The following is a 17,885-nucleotide window of genomic DNA, read 5'->3' on the forward strand; positions in this document are numbered from 1 at the left end:
CTTCATCCCCTGTCAAGAAACTTCTAGTCAAGCTTTCCAACTGACTCAATACCTCAGAAAACTAAAACACATGACTTCAAAGTCTTATACCTAAGAAGTGTTGCACACTCTCACAGAGCATTTCACAGTTTTCATAAATCCTCATATATTTTTTTAAATTGTTATTTATTTATGGTAGTCACAGAGAGAGAGAGAGAGAGAGAGAGAGAGAGAGGCAGAGACACAGGCAGAGGGAGAAGCAGGCTCCATGCACCGGGAGCCCGACGTGGGACTCGATCCCGGGTCTCCAGGATTGCGCCCTGGGCCAAAGGCAGGCGCCAAACCGCTGCGCCAACCCAGGGATCCCCAATCCTCATATTTTTGCCTTTTCATTGTCTTGTTTCAGATATCCAGGTTCTAGAGGAAATGTCTGTCCAAGGCAGAAAATTATTATTTTTCAGTAATAATGATAGTTAACATTTACTGGGTGCCAACTTCTATTCAAAGTGCTTAAAATTAGTGACTTATTTAGCCTCACAAGACCCTATGAGGTCGATACTATTATTCTTAGTTTATATTATTCTCATTTTAAAGTTCAGGAACTTGCCCAAGTTCTCACAGCTGGAATAATGATACATATTCTCATCATTATACAAAGAGACATGTCAACCCTAATCTATAACACCAGGCCCAGAAATTTGGATTCCCTGAATGTTGAATTATTACTGGACATTCATAGCACCCAAAGGCTAGGCGTCAATAATTCTGTTCAGAAGCTCCGATTGGGGCATTTAGAGGCTGAAGGATAAAATGTGAACTCGTCCCATGTCTGAAGCTGGGGAAAGCCCAGAGTTACTCACCGCCACAATCTGGATCTGTCTGATGCTACCACCAAGCATAAACCAGGCTGCTGAGCGCTTGAGGTGAAGTCACCTTACCACACACAGAGGCAAGACATTCAAACATGCCTGGGTTTCACCTGCTCAGGAGTCTGTCTAATCACCTGGTTTCTCTCAGCTCTCAGGAGGAATGCATGGAATGATAAATACATTGATACTAATCTCTGTCAGTACCTTACCCAACCAGTGTAACGGACACAATTTTCTACTCTGCGTCTACATCTATAGTTCATAATTAAATACAAGAATAAAAGCTAATAGTGCTTCTTTCCTAGCAACAGTAAGCTTAGAATCTTTGTTCCATATGTGCTTTGCTACTATGAGATTGTGTTGGTTATATTTCAGAATTTTAGCAAACCACATGCATTACACTGTATGGCCCCAGATACAGCTGGCCCCAGGGGGTCAAATTGATGTCATCATAATGATCTCTCTCCACTCTGCTTTATCAGGCCCTCCCTTCAGGTAGGCATATCTCTTTCCAATTTAAAGTTTAAAGGCAAGATGTGCGCCTTGTTTTCATTCACTCATATAAAAGTCCCAGGATTTAGGACATCTGGGTTGCTCAGCAGTTAAGCGTCTGCCTTTGGCTTAGGGCATGATCCTAGAGCCCCGGGATTGAGTCCCGCATGAGGTTCCCTGCATGGAGCCTGCTTCTCTCCCTGACTATGTCTCTGCCTCTGTGTGTGTGTGTCTTTCATGAATAAATAAATAAAATCAGTGCATGAACTCGGAGGCTTCCATAGAGGGAGGGAGAAAGATGGTAGCAGCAATATTGGAATGTTTGGGTGCATTTGGATGCAGAATCTGAGGGGGAATCTGGCCTTAGAGCTTCTTTCATCTCACGATGTTTTACCCCAGTCATATATCCACATGAGTGGGTCTCTGAACATTTCTCGAAAATGGGAAAAGAAGAATAAAACTATTTATCCTCCACAATTGCCTGGAGAACCTCGGAGACCAACAGAAATCTACCATTGTTGAAGGCAAATAAAATGCAGCAAAGACAATATGTGGCGTTTGGCAAAATTGATAAAAAGAATGTCCATTGACCAGGCTTTGGCTCAACTGGAATTCAGTGACAAAAAGGGGGCCCAAATAATTAAAGAGATTCTCTTAGAAGCACAAGATATGGCAGTAAGAGATCACAATGTGGAATTCAGATCCAATTTATATATAACTGAGTCGACTTCAAGGCGAGGCCAGTACCTGAAACCCATCCGATACCATGGCACAGGACGCTTTGGGATTATGGAGATGGTTTATTGCCATTATTTTGTGAAGTTGGTAGAAGGCACCAAATATGGCTGTCACCCATGTCAAAGAGTATATTCAGGAGCTCTGCAACCGGACCATTATTCACACTCTGTGATGGGGGATTCAGACTCTACAGTGTATATATTTTGCCATTTATTTCTTAAAAACAAAGATAAATGCTTTTTATAAATAAATAAATAAATAAATAAATAAATAAATAAATAAATAAATAAATAATTTTTTTAAGGTCCCAGGATCCATTTTGACTTGGCTTCAGCCCTAGGCCCATCCTGACACAATTGCTGTGGCCATAGGAATGCTATGTTATGATTAGCAGGCATAGTCCTTATTATGTGGTAGATAAAGCTGTTTGTGCTTAAATACACAATTTGGTAAAATGGGAGGCATACAAAATCATTTTATCATTATACTTGGCTCCGAAATTAGATTCTCTTCCTGATCTCATGACAGAATCATTCTCTAATTCACTGGACAGTAATCATTCACATTCATTCATTCATATTCTCATGCATTCATGCAGTCTGATACTAAGTATTTTCCACATGGAAAGCACTGGGGGTCACTCTCAAATAAATAACACTCTTGGAAGGTGAATCTTCTAAGCAGCATTCCACCCATTCTCCCTATGGACTCTTGTTCTTCCCACTAGTCTGGGGAAGTACGCCCATGGTGCTCTCAACATCTCTGAGAGAATACGACCAAAACTTAAACGTGACTGTTTTAACTTTATATAATGAAAAGTTCCAAACAAAAGTAGGGAGTAAAATGAACTCAAATGCACTCATCATCCAGCTTCATTTTTTTTTAATTTTTATTGAAAAAATAATTTTTTATTGGAGTTCAATTTGCCAACATATAGCATAACACCCAGTGCTCATCCCACCAAGTGCCCCCCTCAGTGCCCATCACCCAGTCACCCCAACCCCCTGCCCACCTCCCCTTCCACTACCCCTTGTCCATTTCCCAGAGTTAGGTGTCTCTCATGTTTTGTCACCCTTACTGATATTTTCATTCATTTTCTCTCCTTTCCCTTTATTACCTTTCACTAATTTTTATATTCCCCAAATGAATGAGACCATATAATGTTTGTCCTTTTCTGATTGACTTATTTCACTCAGCATAATACCCTCCAGGTCCATCCACGTCGAAGCAAAAGGTGGGTATTTGTCATTTCTAATGATCCAGCTTCATTATTAAAGATGGGTGATAGAAAGTTGAAGCAAGATGGCGGAGCAGTAGGGTCCTCAACTCACCTGGCCCCACCAACTTATCCAGATAACTTTCAAAACATTCTGAACACCTATGACTTCAACCTGAGATGTAAAGACAGAGTAGCTAGAATGCTACAGAGAGAAAAGTTTTCACTTCCAACAAGGTAGGAAGGCAAAGAAAATAAAAAATCAACTGGGGGAGGAGAATCACGACAAGCCAGTCGAAAGTAGAGCCATGAAAACCCCTGGAGCACAAAAGCCCAGCCCTGGACAAGAGGGAACTTTAAAAATCCACACCTGAGTTTTCCCTGACAGAAAAGTGCTCAGCAGGGAAATCAGGAAGAGTCACAGGAGGGTCAGTGAAGCCTCGAGATTCTCCTGAGTCACTATAAGAGGAAGCATGCCTGGGAGAAAGCTCTCTACAAATTGCGGTACAATCTTGGTAAAGGGCTGGAGTGGAGCAGCCCTCAGGGCATTTGGGAGAAGCCTGCCGGTTCCATGGGCCAATTCTAGAGCTCCCTTTACCATAGAGCCCAGCTCTGGACAGAGGTGGCTGTTCCCCGTTCCTTTCAGGAGCCACGGCCCCCAAGTGGGTGGGTCCACTGGCACAGGGCCCCAGATCCCAGGGCACCGGGCAGACACAGCCCAGGATCCTGTAGTCCCCCAGGATAGGTGGAGGCGGGGAGGGCACAGGACAGCGAGGACTCTCCTGCTGCCAGACGCCCCCAAGCTGTGCAGGCCAGCACCCCCAACCAGGGAGCTTCTAGGCCGGTAGGGACTGGGAGCTGTGGGTGGTTACTGGGGGAGCTAACTCCAGAGCTGGAGACCTGGTTGCCACCAGTGTTGTTGTTCCTCCTTGTGTCAACCCTGTGCCTGTGAGAGGCAGGGCTGCCAGGGAACAGAGACCTCACAGGGCAAACAGCTCCCACTGAGCCTGGCACCCAGTGGGGGGAGGGGGGAAGGGCATCTCCCCCAGGTACACACACCTGAGAATCAGCAGAGCAGGCCCTTCCCCCAGAAGACCAGCTGGAAGAACAGGGGAAGAGCAAGTTCTGGACCAAGCAGCACTGGAAAGTTCTAGGACTGAGGGAAAATAGTATATAGAACTAGAGAGTCATTTTTTTTTCCTTTTCTTTTTCCATTATGACTCGTTTTTATATCAGACTAAAAATTTCCATTATTTTTTCTCTTTTCCCACCTAACTACAATATTTTACCAGCTCTTCATTTTTTAGTTTTTTCCTTTTTGACTTCCATATTTCTACAATTACTTGTCTTAGATATATCTTTCACTTCTGGATTCCCTTCAACATATTCAATTTAATTTTGGGAGATATACAAGATACGGGTTTTTGTTTTTTGTTTTTTCTGCCTCATTTCGTTTTACAATAGAGGAAGTTAGTAACTTCTAACACATGACCCACATACACCCAGAACCAAGTGGAACATCATGTTGATTCATCCTGTGAGACTATATTCTTTCTTCCTTCCCATTCTGCCCCCTTCTTTTAACTTGTTTACATTTTTGTGGCCAATTTTGGGTCTTTATATAACTATTGCTGGTTTATATAAATTTGGGATCAAGCATCTTCTAACATACAGAACAAAATACGCACAAAACCAAGAGGATCACCTCTAGGTCCCCTCAGGGAGACTGCATTCTCTCTCTACCACCACCATCCCCCTCCCTTTCTTTTCTTTTTTTCCTCTTTGTTTTTGTTTTTATTTTTGCTATTTTGTTTTAAAATGTGTTTTTCACTTTAGTGGTCTTTATTTTGTTCTATTTTTCTTTTTCTTTTTTTTTTCTGGTCTCTGACCTCTTCAGAATCATCTAGGGTGTATTTTACTTATGTCGTGGTTGATATTTTTGATTTAGGCCGTTCATACAGCCACTCTGCACTGCACAAAATGATAGAAGGAAGAATTCACCATAAAAGAAAGAACTGGAAACAATACTCTCTGCTATATAGTTATTGAACACAGATTTTTATTATATATATTTTTTATCAGAGTTCAATCTGCCAACATATAGCATAACACCAGTGTTCCTCCTGTCAAGTGTCCCCCTCAGTGCCCATCACCCAGTCACCCCATCCCCCCGCCCACCTCCCTTTACAGTACCCCTTGCTGAACAAGGATTTAAATATGATGTCAGAAATTCAATTCAGAAATACAATTATAAAGTTACAGTGGCTCTGGAAAAAAGCATAAAGGACACTAGAGACTCTGTTACTGCAGAATTAAGAACCAATCAGGCTGATGATATTAAAAATACTTTAACTGAGATGCAATCCAAACTGGATGTTCTAACTACTATGGCTAATGAGGTGGAAAGAGTGACTTAGAAGACATGTAGAATGGAAAGGAAGGAAGCTGAGGAAAAAGGAGAAAAACAACAGCCAATGAGGAAAGGCTTAGGGAAATAAATGATAGCTTGAGAAGAAAGAATATACCTCTAATTGGGATCCCAGACGAGACTGAGAGAGAGAGGGAACCACAAAGTATATTTGAATAAATCATAGCTGAGAACTTCCCAAATCTGGGGAAGAAAACAGGCATTTAGATCCAAGAGATAGAGAGAACCCCCCCAAAAAAATCAATAAAAACAGTTCAACACCTCAACATTTAATTGTAAAACCTGTAAATGTCAAAGATAAAGAGAAAATCCTTAAAGCAGCAAGAGACAAGAGATTCTTATATGGGGAGCAATATCAGATTTACAGCAGACCTCTCCACAGAGACCTGGCAGGCCAGAAAGGGTTGGCAGGATATATTCAGGGCACTAAATGACAAGAATATGCAGCCAAGAATACTATATCCAGCAAGGCTTTCATTCAGAATAGAAGGAGAGATGAAGAGCTTCCAGGATAGACAGAAACTGAAAGACTCTGTGACTACCAAACCAGCTCAGCAAGAAGTATTAAGGGGGACTCTGTAAAAGAAAGAGGAAGCCCAAAGAAACAATCCACAAAAACAGGGACTGAATGAATAGGTATTACAATGACACTAAATTCATATCTTTCAATAGTTATTCTGAAGTTATGAATGAGCTGAATGATCCCATCAAAAGACACAAGGTTTCAGACAGGATAAAAAGCAAGACCCATCTATATGCTGTCTAGAGACTTATATTAGATCTAAGGACACCACAGCCTAAAAATGAAAGGGGTGGAGAACCATTTACCAATCAAATGGTCCTCGAAAGAAAGCTGGGGTAGTAATCCTCATATCAGATAAATTAAAGTTTATACCGAAGACTGTACTAAGAGGTGAAGAGGGACACTATATCGTACTTAAAGTGTCTATCCAACAAGAAGACCTAACAATTATGAATATTTAAGCCCCTAAATGTGGGAGCTGCCAACTATGTCAATCAATTAATAAGCTAAGTAAGGAGATACTTAATAATACACAAATAGTAGGAGACATCAACACGGCACTTTCAGCAAATGACAGATATTCTAAGCAGAACATCACCAAAGAAACAAGGGCCTTAAAAAAAATATGCGGGCATCCCCAGATGGCTCAGCAGGTTAGCACCTGGCCCAGGGCGAGATCCTGGAGTCCCAGAATCCAGTTCCGCGTCAGGTTCCCGGCATGGAGCCTGCTTCTCCCTGTGCCTGTGTCTCTGCCTCTCTGTCTCTCTCTCTCAATCTGTGTGTGTGTATGTGTGTGTGTGTGTGTGTGTGTGTGTGTGTGTGTGTGTGTCTATCACGAATAAATAAATAAATCTTAAAAAAAAAACATGCAAAAAACAAGGGCCTTGAGTGATACACTGACCAAATAGATTTCACAGATATATACACAACATTCCATCTGAGTGCAACTGAATACACATTCTTCTCAAGTGCACATGGAACTTTCTCCAGAATAGACCACATACTGCGTCACAAATCAGGTTTCAACCGATACCAAAACATTGGGATTGTTACCTGTATATTTTCAGACCACAATGCTTTGAAACTAGAACTCAATAACAGGAAATTTGGAAGAAACTCAAACACATGGAGGTTAAAGAGCATCCTACTAAAAGATGAATGGGTCAACCAGGAAATTAGAGAAGAATTAAAAAGATTCATGGAAACTAATGAAAATGAAAATACAACCGTTCAAAATCTTTGGGACACTGCAAAAGCGGTCCTAGGAGGAAAATACATCACAATACAAGCCTCCCTCAAAAAAATTGGAATAAATTCAAATACACAAGCTAACCTTGCACCTAAAGGAACTGGAGAAAGAACAGCAAATAAAGCCTAAACCATACAGAAGAGAGATAATAAAGATTGGAGTGGAACTCAATGAAATAAGACCAGAAGAACTCTATATCAACAAAACCAGGAGTTGGTTGTTTGAATGAATTAATAAGATAGATAAACCCCTAGCCAGCCTTATTAAAAAAGAAAAGAGAAAAGACTCAAATTAACAAAATCACAAATAAAAGAGGAGAGAGCACAACCAATAGCAAGGAAATACAAACAATTTTAAAAACGTACTATGATCAGCTATATGCCAGTAAATTAGGCAATCTAGAGGAAATGGATGCATTTCTGGAAAACCACAAATTACCAAAACTGGAACAGGAAGAAATAGAAAACCTGAACAGGCCAATAACCAGGGAGGAAATTGAAGCAGTCATCAAAAACCTCCCAAGACATAAAAGTCCAGGGTCAGATGGCTTCCCAGGGGAATTATACCAAATGTTTAAAGAAGAACTAATACCCATTCTACTAAAGCTGGTTCAAATGATAGAAAGGGAGGGAAAGGATGCCTGGAGGGCTCAGCGGTTGAGCGCCTGCCTTTGGCCCAGAGCATGATCCTGGAGTCCTGGGATCGAGTCCCACATCACGCTCCCTGCATGGAGCCTGCTTCTCTCTCTCTGCCTGTGTCTCTGCCTCTCTCTCTCAATCTCTCTCTCTGTGTGTGTCTCTCATGAATAAATAAATAAAATCTTTAAAAAAAATAAAAATAAAAATGTAAAAAAATGGAATGCCTGTGGGCTCAGTGATTGAGCTCTGCCTTTGGCTCAGGAAAAAGGACATGATCTCTAGGTTGGGGATTGAGTCCCACATCGGGCTCCTTGTATGGAGCCTTGCTTCTCCCTCTGCCTGTGTCTCTGCCTCTGTCTCTGTCTGTCTGTCTCTCATAAATAAATAAAACCGTAAAAAAATAAAAATGTAAAAATTAATTCAAAGATGTGGAAATATATTTATAATAAATATAAAATAACAACAAAAAAAGAAATTCTAAACATTTTTACACCACCAAGAACGAGGGCAAAGGAGACTGCAAGAGGAGCAAAGCAGGAAGGTCAACCCTATGAGATTCTCCCCAAAATAAAGAGGTTCACCCTCTTTCAAAGACAAGCTGCCCTGAGCCAGGCTTCTCAGGCATCTTTCTGAAGTATGCATGTGAGAAGCAGTATGATGCTTACAAAGCAGCCTGAAATTCCTAAAGTAATCCCACACATCACTGGTCAAGCAACACTTGGCTATGCCTTTCATTATCTGCAAACACCAAGGTCCTGCTTTAGAAGCATTTGATATAAGTAAGTCTCTTCACCTGGACTCTCCCCCTAAACCTGCAGGGCAGCATGTAGGCATGTGAAAGTGAGAGAGAGAGAAAACATGAAAATGTATTCATCAGGATGCTCTGAAGAAACAGAATAGGACATGTATATAGAGGGGAAGGTTTATTTTGAGGAATGGGCTCATATAATTATGGAGGCAAGACCAGAATCTGAGGGTGGGCTGGCAGGCTGGAGACACAGGGAAGAGCCAATATTGTGGTTCAAGTCCCAAGGCCATCTGCTGCAGAATCCTCTCTTTCTCTCTCACTCAAGGGAAGTCAAGTTCTATTCAGGCCTTCAGCTGATTGGATGAGCCTCCTCACCCCCCACCCCCCACCCCCCGCCAAGGATTTTAAAGCTTTACTTAAAATCCACCACTTTAAATGTAAATCTCATCCAAAAAAGTTGTCACAGAATCATTATTTGACTAGACATCTGGGCACCCTTTTTCACCCACATGGACACATAAAAGTGACCTTCACAGGGTGCAAGTGGGAAGAAAAAGGAGATTAAATGCCCCTGAGCTCAGATCCGAAAAGCAGTGCATGGCAGGGAGGTGGCTTTGCCCAGCTGGGAAAAGCCACCTCCCTGCCCTCTCACCCTTCCTTCTCTGACAACAACTTGCCAGACAACCAGGTGTGCGAATACCTGCACACAATCAGAGAGTCCTCTCCTGCTCCTTCCCCAGGCATCTATCATTTATTCCTAAACAATTCACCAAGTGCTCACAATGTGCCAGACATTGTGGCTCCAACAGTAATCAAGGCTCTGTTCTTCTGTATACTTACAAATGGTTAAAACAGTAATTTTTATATTGTCTATTTTATCAAAATGATAATAATAAAAAAAAGACCGAGTTCTTGCCATCAAGTCTCAAAGTCCAGAGAGAGAGGACAGACACAAAGCACAATTTCAGTGTAGGGGTTACCCGTGGTGAGACAGGGTGCCCAGAGAACCTAGAGCCCACGCAGATACAGACACTGTACCTTTCCCATCTGCTCACCTTGTCCTTTCTCTCCCCCTTTGAGCAGAGCTGCTCTAAACATAAGAATCTCCTGGCATACTACCATTCGGGCTGCAAGGCAGATCCTTCTTGTTACCTAAATGTGAAAATCTCACTTCTCCAGTCCTGCAGCTTGGAGGTAACAGTGCACAGACTAGTAACTCATCTTATCTTAGGTACTCATTAAAAAGTCAATGTATTTTTACTCTCCCAATTTTTCTTTATGGAAGAAGCAATATATAATAACTTTTTGAGATTCAGCTAAAATCTGACCACTGATCATACTCAACCTCAGCAGTTGAAACACTCAGACCAAAAGTGTGGTGTTAATCTAGGACTCCTGTGTCATTCACAACCTCCTTCCAATTCAGGAAATCCTGTCAAGTCTACCTTCAAAATATGTCCATAATCTCCCTATTTTTTTTACCTCCACTGTTGCCACCCAAACCTGTATCACCATCATCTTCTCCCTATGCTACTGCTATTTTAAGTTCTCCCCTCCCCTCCAATAGTTTATTAGCCACAGAGTGGCCAGAGTTATCCTTTCAAAATGGAAGATCCTGTCATGCCTCTCTGCACAATCTTCCAATGGCTTCCTATTTCCCTCAGGGTAATGATCTGGTCTCCATTACTCCTTGACCTCATCTCCTCATCTGCCTCAGTGACAATAGCCTCCTTGCTGTTGTATGTTACATGCCTCAGGACATTTCCACTGGCTGGACCATCTGCCTAATATACTCTTCTCTGGATATCTACATGGATGACTTACCTACATCCCTCAAGCCCTTGGTCAAACATCATCTTCTACTTTAAAATGCAACACCTTCCAACATTTCTTACCTGATTAACTTTTTATTTTTCTATAGCACATATTACAGAATCTTCTAGCATTCTAATGTATTTATTCCAACATGTTATATAATTTACTCCTTTGTTATTTTTGCTGTTTATGCTCTATCTCCATCATACTAGACTATTAAGTCAAGCAGCGTGGATATTTTCGTGTGTTTTGCTCACAGATGTATCCCAAGCCTTTGGAATGGCATTTGGCACATACTGGGCACCCAATAGCCATTGAGTGAATGGTGACAGCAAAGTGCATACTTCCAAAGCAACACTCCCTAGTCCCAAATGCCCTGCTTCTCTGGGCTTGAAACCAGGGAGGGGAAAGACATAAGGGACTTTCTGTTAAAAACTTCAAAAGCCTTCTTAAACTAGCGCTCTTCTGTGACAACACATGTCACTGTAGTATACTGGAAACTTACTATCAGGGCAGCCTAGACACAGACACTGGACAGAATGAAACAGGAAAGTAATTCCATCTTGGTTGATGTTTGGTTAAGCATCTGACTTCTTTTTCTTTTTTTAAAGATTTTATTTATTTATTCATGAGAGACACAGAAAGGGAGGCAGGGACACAGGCAGAGGGAGAAGCAGGCTCCGTGCAGGGAGCCTGATGCAGGATCTGATCCTGGGACTCCAGGATCACACCCTGAACCGAAGGTAGATGCTCAACCACTGAGCCACTGAGGCGTTCCTTGGTTGACATTTGGTAGGAAGAAGTTCACATGACAAGATGCAGCTGGACCATATGACCCTTCAGGAACCAACAACTATTTCCTGACACCCATCCTGAGAAATAAATATTACTATATTGGGTGCCTGGGTGGCTCAGTCAGATAACTGTCTGCCTTTGGCTCAGGTCATGACCTCAGGGTCCTGGGATCGAGCCCATCATGAGGATATCTGCTCAATGGGGAGTCTGTGTCTCCCTCTGCCTCTACTCCTGTTATGCTGTGTCTCCTTCCCACTCTCTCTCTTAAATAAAATCTTTTATTTTATTTTTTGTTTTTTTATAAATGTATTTTTTATTGGTGTTCAATTTGCCAACATATAGAATAACACCCAGTGCTCATCCCATCAAGTACCCCCCTCAGTGCCCATCACCCAGTCACCCCCACCCCCACCCACCTCCCCTTCCACCACCCCTAGTTTGTTTCCCAGAGTTAGGAGTCTCTCATGTTCTATCTCCCTCCCTGATATTTTCCACTCATTTTTTCTCCTTTATTCCCTTTCACTACTTTTTATATTCCCCAAATGAATGAGACCATATAATGTTTGTCCTTCTCGGATTGACTTACTTCACTCAGCATAATACCCTCCAGTTCCATCCACGTTGAAGCAAATGGTGGGTATTTGTCGTTTCTAATGGCTGAGGAATATTCCAGTGTATACATAAACCACATCTTCTTTATCCATTCATCTGTCGATGGACACCGAGGCTCCTTCCACAGTTTGGCTATTGTGGACATTGCTGCTAGAAACATCGGGGTGCAGGTGTCCTGGCGTTTCACTGCATCTGTATCTTTGGGGTAAATCCCCAACAGTGCAATTGCTGGGTCATAGGGCAGGTCTATTTTTAACTCTTTGAGGAACCTCCACACAGTTTTCCAGAGTGGCTGCACCAGTTCACATTCCCACCAACAGTGCAGGAGGATTCCCCTTTCTCCACATCCTCTCCAACATTTGTGGTTTCCTGCCTTGTTAATTTTCCCCATTCTCACTGGTGTGAGGTGGTATCTCATTGTGGTTTTGATTTGTATTTCCCTGATGGCAAGTGATGTAGAACATTTTCTCATGTGCTTGTTGGCCATGTCTATGTCTTCCTCTGTGAGATTTCTGTTCATGTCTTTTGCCCATTTCATGATTGGATTGTTTCTTTGCTGTTGAGTTTAATAAGTTCTTTATGGATCTTGGAAACTAGCCCTTTATCTGATACGTCATTTGCAAATATCTTCTCCCATTCTGTAGGTTGTCTTTTAGTTTTGTTGACTGTTTCTTTTGCTGTGCAAAAGCTCCTTCTCTTGATGAAGTCCCAATAGTTCACTTTTGCTTTTGTTTCTCTTGGCTTCGTGGATGTATCTTTTTTTTTTTCCTGGATGTATCTTGCAAGAAGTTACTGTGGCCAAGTTCAAAAAGGGTGTTGCCTGTGTTCTCCTCTAGGATTTTGATGGAATCTTGTCGGTAAGCACAGTGCTCACTCTGTGCCAATCGCTATCCTAAAAGTTCTACAAATATTAACACGTGGGAAAAAAACAACCCTACGAAATAGAGACTATTATTATACCTATTACACAGAGGAGGAAACCTGTACAGAGAGGTTAAATTGTCCAAGCTAAGTGGCGGAACCAGAATTCAAGTTTCTAATTTGGCCAGGCCGCTGCTCCGGCCGGTCTCCACAGGACCACCACTCTCACCCTGAACAACTTTCTCACTCCCTCCTACTACGCCCTATATCTACTACGCGCTTCCTACGAGGAAATTACTTCTCCCCGCCCACCCCTGTGTCATTTTGCTTGACTCCTCTCCAACTGAGAGAACTTCCACTCCCCGGCAGACCCCTCACCCTAGTCTCCAATCCGACCTACTCGAGGCTCCCCGGAGGCGCGCAGGTCCTCAGACCCCGGAGCTCCCGGTTCCAGTCTCGGGTTGCCCAGCCCAGCCCAGCGGTGGGGGCAGGGCGCTCCGGCTCCACTCCAGCTGTTCAAGGTCTCCACAGGTCCCACCCTCCTGAAACCCGGAGCCCTCCACGCTCTGACAGCCGCCTCTCTCAGGAGGGTCCCCAGCCCCAGCCCCACCCCCACCCCCGGCCTCTCGCCTCTCCTCGACGCCCCCGCTCGGACTCAGGTCCCTCAGGGTCATCCCGAACCCCGGCCGCCCTCGGTCTGACTCCCTTCTCCCTCGGCCCCGGGCCACTCCCAGTTTCCCGGCCCCCCAGCTCTCTCCGCTCGGGCCGCTCTTGGGTTTCCCGGGTTTCTCTGCTCCCTGGCACCCAAGCTGCCCTAAAAAAAATAATAATAAAATAAAAAAATCATTTAGATCTTTCATCCATTTTGAGTTTATCTTTGTATATGGTGCAAGAGAGTGGTCTAGTTTTATTCTTCTGCATGTGGATGTCCAAGTTTTTAAAATTATATATATGTATATATATACATATATATTACTATCTTTGTGTAGTCTCAGGCATTTAGTAATAGAAAGTAGTTCTCTTATTTTTCATAAGAACATTGATTAGTCTATGTCTGTTAACAAAAATTCTGTTTAAGTGACATACTAGAGATTGTGGGGTGGGAAGGTCATGCGGCACCACAGGTGTAGTAGACACAAATCAAGGTAGTAACATCTCCAGTGAACCAGGCTCCATTCCCCACCTCTCTTCTTCTAGTAACTGCTCCCACCTTCCCTTCTTCATCTACCTCACCCAGTCTGGGCCAACCAGAGTTCTTCCCTGCATTGTTTCTAAGTGGTTCTATCAGGGAGGAGCCTCTTTCCTCACAGACTGTTAAATCAGAAGGATATCAAACAGAAGAATTCATTAAAAGAACACAAATCCACCAATAAGTTAGTGAGTAAATAAATGAATGAATTTTTGAAGCAATGTAAATATATTGAATTATAAGAAAGAACATGAATTTTGAAGTCAGGAAAGTTCCAGTTCCGAATCTCAACCCTACCACTTAATATTTTGAGTCTATGAGAAAGAAATATAATTCCTCACGTCCTACATCACTTCCTCATAAAATTATTGTAAAAAACAAACAAACAAAAAACCTAAAAAACACCTAACACAAACCAGCTACATACATGGGCCCTTCCTCTTAACTCCATGTGTTATGGAACCCTTATATCAAATGTGTGTTCCCAAAACACAGTAAGCCAATCTCTGAGTCACAGGGTTTGATTCACAGAAAGCTTTATTATCGGAAGGGCAGCCTAACAGGAAGGCAGGGAATCAGTCCCAAGTCTGCCATATGCTGTTGGGCCTAGGAATAGTTTATGTATGATTAGCAAAGTATGTGGTAGTTAGGGCAGGAACTGAAATGGCCCCTTCTGTGTGCTTTCAGTTGATCTTCATTTTCCATATTAACATCATCATGCATAGCTTCCCTTGCAGGTTACCTTTTCAGAATATTTTCACTTTATATATCCTGAGTATTTTGGGGTTTTAGTCTTATTTGCCACAGGTTCTAGCACAGATCACTACCCTTCTTTGTCTGTTTCCTCTTCACGTGGGTTTATACTTTCAAAGGAACATCAGGGAATCTGATCCAACTCCCCCAGGGCAGACCTCTCAGGGATGCTTAGACCCATTTGCATGAGTATCTTTTAAGTCTCCCAGAAAAATTATAAAACAAATTTGGGGTCTGGCAGTTAGATGCCATGCATTCAGAATTAAATTTTTCTCAAAGAGAAGGAGGCAGAGTCAAAACCCCAGTCAACTTTTCCACAAGGTGTTCCTGATGGGCAGGAAACTCATCTGAAGGAAAGAGTAATCTACAGTGCAGGGCACTACCTGAGATAACAGTTGATTATCTGAGAGACAAATTCACTTATTGGCTTCTTTTGCAACACTTCTCTCTCATTTCTTTTTATATTATCATTGGAACAAAGTGGAGGGTCTTTGTTACATGAAAAAAATGTGTTCCTTTTGAAGCTTCATTATAAATGCAAACAGGAAAAAAATTACACCATTTTGCTTTTGGTATTTATTTTCATGAATATTTAAATTGAAAGTTAGAGATCCGATACAGAAAAGAGGATCAAGAGAAGTAATACAAATCTCCATCAACTAAAAGTTTGATTAGGGGCATCTGGGTAGCTCAGACGGTTAGGTGTCTGCCTTTGGCTCAAGTCATGATCATCTCAGGATTCTGGAATCAAGCCCTTCCTCAACTCCCTGCTCAGCAAGGAGCTTGCTTCTCCCTCTCTCTCTGCCCCTCTCTCCTCTTCATGCTCTCTCTCACTCTGTGTCTCTCTCTCAAATAAATAAATAAAATCTTTTTTATAAAAATAAAAAAAATAGGGCAGCCCAGGTGACTCAGCGGTTTAGCGCCACCTTCAGCCCAGGGTGTTATCCTAGAGACCTGGGATTGAGTCCCACATCAAGCTCCCTGCATGGAGCCTGCTTCTCCCTCTGCCTGTGCCTCTGCCTTTTTCTATCTCTGTGTGTGTCTCTCATGAATAAATAAATAAAATATTTAAAAATAAATAAATAAATAATAAATAATTTTAAAAGTTTGATTAACTTACAATAAATCCATAAAATGGAACAGTGAGAAGTAAAGAGATTACATGGATCTAATTTGATTGATGAGGCAATGTGTTTCTAATGCAGAGGGCAAGGTAGTATATGATGTGGGACTATGAGCAGATGAACAAATGGGCAAGAAAGATTTCTTGAAATATTTTTGGTGCAAAAAGGTGCTTTTACTATAGCACAGGGACAAGAACCTGTGGGCAGAAAGGGCTGCACTTCTGCTCTGTGGAGCTGGTGGTTGTATGCTTAGTGCTCAAGGGGGAGGGGATGCACAAGGAGTATTAGATCATAGTTGTCTTGTTCAAGTTTCTACTCATAAAACCAATTTTTGCAAGATTTCTCTGGTGTTTATCATTCAGCTCAATATATTTTTTTAAGGTTTTATTTATTTATTCATGAGAGACACAGAGAGAGAGGCAGAGACATAGGCAGAGGGAGAAGCAGGCTCTTCCCTGCAGGAAGCCTGATGTGGGACTCAATCCCATGACCTCAGGATCACGACCTGAGCCAGAGGTGGATGCTCAGCCACTGAGCCACCCAGATGCCCCTCCTTCAGCTCGCTATTAACTATGGGTGAGATGTACAGGCAGTCATGTGACCTTTGAAGAATGTAGCAACTAGCACGAATTTGATCCTTATCAGAATTATGAAGGTACTAGGTCAGCCTTCTGGGCTAAAGTTGAACATTTTTCTGTTTCTGTGCCTGATCAGCATATATAATACTCACTGATGTCAAATTATGGATGTTGCTCTGCTTCATAGCTTCCAGTACTTCCTCTCCCTTAACACTCAAAACTCTGTATTGTTACTCCTTAATATTTTATGTTGCTGCCAGGCCATAAGGTCCATGAGAGCAGGACCCCATCCGTTAGCCCCAGCATGGAGACCACATGATCTGGCACGTGATATGGGGTCAATAGAGAGCCATGAATGTCTTGATCTAAGGGACTGAGCTTGTTCTCCATGATCCCTGCTTCCTCTCCAAACTGCTGATGAATCATCTGCTAATCATCTGTCCCAGAATTTTGCCTAGGATCACCATCAGGCCTGTGGAATTTGCCACTTCCTACTTTGTGACTCTTTGCATTCTTACTCATGTTGGTCCTCAATTTGCACAATCTCCCCAATAGATGGTTAGTCCTTTGAAGCCAGGGACAGTGCTCTGTTGTGTTCTTTCTGCAATGCCCAGGGAAACATTCTGCTCAAAGCAGAGACCTCCTGAGGGAACAAAATAAGAATTGGGCACCTGTGGCTCAGTGGTTGGGCATCTGCTTTCAACTCAGGGCGTGATCAAGTCCCACATCAGGCTCCCCACAGGAAGCCTGCTTCTCCCTCTGCCTGTGTCTCTGCCTCTCTCTGTGTGTCTCTCATGAATAAAGAAATAAGAATTGGAGCCATTATAATTTAATAATAACTATAACCACTATCTTTAATGGGCCAGGCACTGTGGTTGGAGCTGTAGGTCAACCGCCTCTTTTGTTCAGTACAACAAATCTTCTGAGGGAAATACCCATTTAAAAGATGAGGTGCCTGTGGCTTCACATCACACTCCTAGTCACCCACATAGGAAGAAAAGGCACCAAGATTGGAGCCAGTCTTTCCAATGCCAGTCTTTCCTCACCTGCGGCCATTCCCTTCCATCCCCCCCTAGATAGACAGTGTTCTTCTCTCAGGAAAGAGACCAGGCTCAGATGTATCCTGTCCATCAAATGGGCAATTGTGATGAATCAGGAAGGGGCCGTGGAAGGACAACTCAATAAGTTAATCTCCCAACTTATTCATGTTTGTGGGGACAGTGACCATGGCGTCTACCAGATAACCTAGCTTTCTGACATGGCTACCCTCAGTACCTT

The 17,885-nt window shown here is 42.5% G+C and overlaps 1 pseudogene; it reads left to right on the forward strand.

Annotated features, from left to right (window-relative positions):
• The first annotated feature begins 286 nt into the window (after positions 1-286).
• Positions 287-2,250, forward strand: LOC121493568 (annotated as a pseudogene).
• The last annotated feature ends 15,635 nt before the right edge of the window (positions 2,251-17,885 follow it).

Source organism: Vulpes lagopus, chromosome 6 (genome assembly GCF_018345385.1).
Source record: "Vulpes lagopus strain Blue_001 chromosome 6, ASM1834538v1, whole genome shotgun sequence".
NCBI classification, from domain to species: domain Eukaryota; kingdom Metazoa; phylum Chordata; class Mammalia; order Carnivora; family Canidae; genus Vulpes; species Vulpes lagopus.